General features: G+C 31.7%; 1 long non-coding RNA gene across 1 annotated transcript; it reads left to right on the forward strand.

Moving 5' to 3' along the window:
- The first annotated feature begins 1920 nt into the window (after nt 1-1920).
- Nucleotides 1921-4149, forward strand: LOC148770215 (uncharacterized). The gene is made up of 3 exons (XR_016031854.1): nt 1921-2217; nt 2298-2329; nt 3907-4149. It is a non-coding gene; the product is annotated as an uncharacterized LOC148770215 (long non-coding RNA).
- The last annotated feature ends 2026 nt before the right edge of the window (nt 4150-6175 follow it).

Here is a 6175-nt window from a genome sequence, read left to right on the forward strand (position 1 = left end):
TTTATCTCCTTATACTCTCAATTGCATCGATTTGCCCTCTTATACTTTGGTTCGATATCACTGGGAGGGGTGGTTTTTTGGTAATTTTCAAACTTAGATTAAACGGTGTTAAGGTCAAATGTCTGAAAACTAACGGAGAGGGCCACATTGAGATAATTTTTCAAGTTCAAGGGGGCAAATCAATGAATTGAGAGTAGAAGGGGGTAAAGTGATATTGAACCAATGTACAAGGGGGCAAATCGATAAATTGAGAGTAGAAGGGGGTAAAGTGATATCGAACCAAAGTACAATGAGGCAAATCGATGCAATTGAGAGTAAAGGGGGTAAAATTATTCAGGCAAAATACAAGGAAGTAAAGTGGAATTTACCCTAAAATTTAACGATTGAATTATCCTAATTACAGTTCTTCGGAAGTGGCAACTTTAGTTAATTAATTCAGAATATCTAAGATATTTTTCAATTTATTGCATTTTGTAATCAATAATTAAATTTCAATCCATGACTAATGATTGTGTATTCTCAGAATATTAAACAGTGATGAAAACATTTCCTTTATCCCTAAAAAAAATCATTTCTTCTAATGCAAGAGAAGTATATATAAGAGCATCTCCAAGAGTGTTATGTAAACTCATATTTTACCCAATATAAACAAGCAACAGCAAAAATGTGAGCTCCAAAAGCAAAATGCATAAGTAATAAATTGGCTAAATTTTAACTTTGACTTCTCAAATTTGAGAAACCAAAACTATAATTTAGCAAATCTAGGAAATATTAAAATAATATTATATTACACTTTATAATATATTTATCATTAAAAAATATTTTATATTATCTTGTTTTTTTGCTATTAGATGTACTAAAGATGAAATTTACTATTTTACTTAGTATTAATAATAACTAAAATAAAAAATTATCATATTAATTAGGATAAATTACAAACACCCCCTGAGGTATGGTCAAATTACGAAAACCCCCCTCTTGTTTGGATAATTACAACCACCCCTCAACTCATCAAATTTAATGGAATCTTCGAGATTAAATGGAATATTATCACTTTAGTACCCGTTTTTATCCCATTCGATCTATATATTTTGAAGCAAGATGATCATAATATGTGTTTTTTGGCTTGTATATATCAGATTGTGGTGCATCAGAAACTGTATTTTTACACAAAACGAGTACAAACTAGAGCACATTCCACGAAATCTAGATGATTATGTTGAATTTAATACCATAAGGGTGGTAGATGTAATTATCCAAACAAGAGGGGGTTTTCGTAATTTGACCATACCTCAGGGGGTGTTTGTAATTTACCCTTTTAATTAACATAAAAAAATATTTCATAAAGAATTATTGTAACACCCCACATTTTCGAAACCCTAATCCCTAACCAAAGTTCCATAACCCGAAAATTCTCACGTAGAAATCATTAGGAATTTCACTAACTTAAATTCCTTAAGTGCCTTATATTGCCTATACTAATAATCCTTATATGCCTATTTGATTATATGCCTTATGTGCTAGGAAATTATTGGATGATTATGTGCCAATTTTATTTCGATAATTATGTGCTTGAGAAGATTAATTATTGATAATTATGTGCTAGATTAAATTATGTGACTTATGTGTATAAGTAATTTATTTATATGATTTCATGACTTGATCATAATCACATGCATAATACATGCATATATACGTACATGTATGCATACATATATAGCTATATGCCTATACATGCTAGACCTACATAAGTGAAATACATATTTAAATGTATGTGTGTGTGTTTTCGGATATATGTGTGTTTGTGAGAGTTAATTAGTGAATTTATTAATTAGTAAATAATTTAAAAAGATGCATGACACTTGGCAAAGAGTGAGGATTTACACTAATCCTACACTCAAGCATGCTAAGTCATCCCAAGAGACACCCATCTATCTTCATCTTCTTACACCTATACCCCCACTTGTCTTCTCTTCACCATCACCACCGAAGCACCACCTCCTCCATCGGCCAACACCTCAAAATTCTTCAAGAAAAAATAGAGAAAATCAAAATGCGAATCCGCTATATAAGCTTCACCCTTGAATATGCCAAGAACACCATCAAAAACACTTGCCCTCTTACGGGAGAATTAAACTCCTCCCAACTTGATATCAAAGCTCTTACCTTCTCCATTCAACTAGCTTGGTTCAATATTGGATCCACTTCTTGAAGGAGGTAACATTGTATCCTTGTGTTCTTCATTTTCTTCATCCTCCTTTTCTTTCTCTCTCTAAAAACCCTCTTTTCTTTTGAAGGTTTTCTTTCTTCGGCCAAACACTCTTGATAGGTAAGAAATCTCGAATTTCTTGCTGCAATCGAAGGGTATCATAGTATGAAAAAGGATTTTTGAAATTTCCTAAAAGATTTCTTCACTTTTCGAAAAATTAGGGCTTTTTGTGTAAAATCCGAAATCTTGTGCTAATCTTGTTATTTGTGTTCTTGCATGTCTAATCCATGTTATAATCTGTGAATCTAAGCATTTTGTGTTTAAAGGTTTAATATTTCGAATTTTTAGAATTTTGGAAAAAGAAAATGAGTTTTCAAGATTTTTGGGGTTGCATGTGTAGATCTATGAATCTTTAGGACTAATCTGCAATTTCTTAAAATTTTGGCATGAAAAATGTTTTCATCTTTAAAATCTCAGTAGGGGTAAGTGGAATTTGATTATTTGCTATTTGGCCTTAGTTTAGAATTAATATTTGTTGGGAAAATCGTTTTTGGCTTCAATACTACTTGCCGAGTATTTTAATTTTTATAAATCCGATTTTTGAGGAAATTGAAAATTTCTTTTGCATATGTTAATTTAGTCAGTTAGGCAGCCTCTAATTAAATTTGAGAATTTTTGGATGCTATTTGCTATTATTTCGAAATATTGCTTGTGCATGTGTCATAAATAGAACTCTTGTGTGCTAATCATTATGCCTTGTGTATTAATTGTGGGAAGGTGAATTGATGGTTAAAAATATGTGGCTGAACTATGTTAAGGGGCTGTAAGAATTTTAATTCATTAAATGAGTAAAGGGGGAGAAATCCCATAAATGAAAAGATAGAAATGTTGGTGCTTTAAGAGCATGGTTTGCTAATTAAATGCTAATTAAAGTGTGTGTGTGCGCTGCATGTTATGTGTGTATGTGTGTGCCGTGTGTGTGTGTGTGCTGCTGTGTGTGTGTGTTTTATATAAATACATAATATGACAATAATGTGAATTATGTGATATGCTTAAATGGCTATATGTATATGTGTGTATGATATGTGTGTGATTGCCGTGTATATGTGTGTATTCTGTGGATAATTGAATTTTATTTGTATGCTCGTTGATTGATATTTGTGATGTCATAAAGTTGTCATTTTTTTTAGAGTCTCATTCGTCTCATGGTCTTGCATAAAAAGAGATTTCATTTTTACGAAAGGAAAGGTTAATGGAATGCTTGGGGTTGGATAAGTCGGGATACGGGGGGCCGGTATCCCAACCATAGTTACTATAGATAAAGGGGTGGTTTGATTCCACCGAAAGAACGGGCTCAGAATAATAGGCTTATCACCCAAGTAAGGAAGTTAATACTTCGCGGATCCGAAAGACAGAAAATGTTTTCATTCATGCATTTGCACGAAAAGGGTAAATTGGTAATTTCCATGCATTTGAGTCGATAAAAGGGTAAATTGGTAATTTTCAGTATTTGCGTCGATTTACGTGCTTAACTGAAATTTCTTGTTTGTGTGTGTGTGTTCGTTTGCCGACGAATGGTAAGGTGTGATGCTTATGTGTATTAATATAAGTACGTAAAACCATATTTTAAAACATCGTTACCCATTCGGATTTCTTACTGGGCTTAATAGCTCATATAGATACTTCTTTGATTGCAGGTAGTAGTAATCCCGCACCGGAATGGATCGAGTAGTGAATCGGAGTCTTGGCCGAAGCTTTTGGAGGGTCGTACGAGGGGTCTATAAACTATGCTTATGTTATTTTTGGTGATGTAATTTATAAACGATTTCCGTAATTCCGCTTCCTTAAACTCTAATATTTCCCCATTAGGGAAATTAAACCCTTATCTAGTACGGGCCTTATTTTGATAATAATATAGTTGGTCCGTTTATTTTCGATAATTGCATTTCTTACCCGAAAAATCCCTATTCACCAAATATTCTAAAACTCTGATTTCTTCTCGAACCCGATTAAGAACCTATAGTTAGATAAATGTAGCACTCGAATAATAATCTCCATTTCCCAAGTTTTCTTTTAAAACGAAAAAAAAAATTTAAACGACCAAATTCACCCTAAGAAGTTTCGAAATTCTCAAGGCTTTTAAAAGACCCAAAAGAGGTTTTTATAAATTACACTTTGGTCCTACTCGAAAGTTTTAAAATTTTCAAAGAGATCCCTTTTGCTTCCGCTATCTAAATAAAGTTTCCGATAAACCAGTTCGATTTATCGCCCGACCCGAGGGGGTGCTACAATTATAAAATTTTAATGTTTATTAATATATATCAATTAAATTATTGAAATTTATTTTATCAAATTTAAAATTAATTTTGTATACTTATTAATTAATATTATTAGTTATTAGTATATTAACTAAAATAAATGTGAAATAAATTTGTAAAAAGAAAATTATTAAAGATTCAACATATAAATATATAGTTTTGAATAATACACATTTTTATTAATATTTTATAATAATTGAATATCATGTAGAAACTATTTAATAAAAAATAATTAAATATAATATAATTGTGTAAAATCTAAACAATGCTATTTGGAGTGTAGTGTTAAAAGTGGAGTGCTAAAACAATGTTCATTGGTTATATTATAGATATAGATAACTGTTTTTAGACAAACTGTTGTAGATGACCTAAGTAAAGGGTAAATCTGTCCAGAAAAGTACAAATATTTAGTCAAGGCTTCAAACTAAATGTTAGTGCATTGATTGTTAACGTAATGGGCCATTTCGTCTCATAGTTCACGGAGGTAAACGCGACAATGGTGATAGTACAAGGGTGCATAATGTATTTAACCCTTTTTTTTATCTTTTTCTTCTAACACATATATCTATATTGAAACCAATGTTGTTAGAACCGAACCGAACCGGGTGATCGGACCGGTTCCACCGTGACCCAGCAATAAACCAATCCGGTCTGACATCTAAAATTCAAGAATCGATGAGTCAGTCAAGAAATCCGGTTTTCGGCCAAAACATCTCGAATATCCGTTGATTTGGTTATTTGTGGCTAGATTTGAACGAACCATCACAGACTTAGTAGTGGGTGGCCGGATCTAGTCATGAGTGGTTGAATGATTGTTGGATATGATCATGGGTGATCGAATAGGGGTGGCCGATTGCCGGATTTGAAGAATAAAAAATGGAAAAATATAGAGTATAAGCAATAACATATAGTAAAAAGTGAGGTGAAGTAGATAAAAGTGAAAATAATAAATGAGAAATTAAAAATATAAAGAAAATAATATTTTTAAAACATTAAATTTAATAAAATAATGGCATATTAAAAAAATCAAAAACCCGGTTGAACCGGTTCGACCCTATAAACCCAAGGACCAAATGGTCGTCCGGTTCTATAGCCGGTCCGGTTCTGAAAACATTGATTGAAACACGATATTTGACTTTCGCCAATCAGTTAGAAATTTTATGATTTTGGAATAACTTTTCATTTTGAATTCCATTTTTTTTTTCAAAATTGAAATATGGGTTAATGGCAAAGAGACCCATGACAAGGGTACTAAATTAAAAAAAGGACATCTAACTTTTTTCGTCTTTGAAATATTTCTAGCTCATTCAAACTTATTTGCAAATAAGGAAAATCTTTTTCATATACCAATATTACCCTCAATTAATTGAAACTCAATTCAACTCCAATTTCGTGATTTACACACAAATTTAGCTCAATTTCACTAATTAACCAATTTTAACCCGCCACCACCGGAGACCGCCATTCTCCGGCGTTGACTTTTTTTTCTTATTTTTTTTATAATTAATATTACTATCTTGGCTGCTAAATTACTGTCTCCAGCAGTTATTTAACTGTCGGAGACAGTAATTTAACTGTTAATTGATTTCTTATTTTATTTTTTTTCTTAAAAATATATTTTAATTAATATTACTGTCTTGGTTGCTAA

Source organism: Erythranthe guttata, chromosome 6 (assembly GCF_056151865.1).
Source record: "Erythranthe guttata isolate IM_541 chromosome 6, IM_541, whole genome shotgun sequence".
Taxonomy (NCBI): Eukaryota; Viridiplantae; Streptophyta; class Magnoliopsida; order Lamiales; family Phrymaceae; genus Erythranthe; species Erythranthe guttata.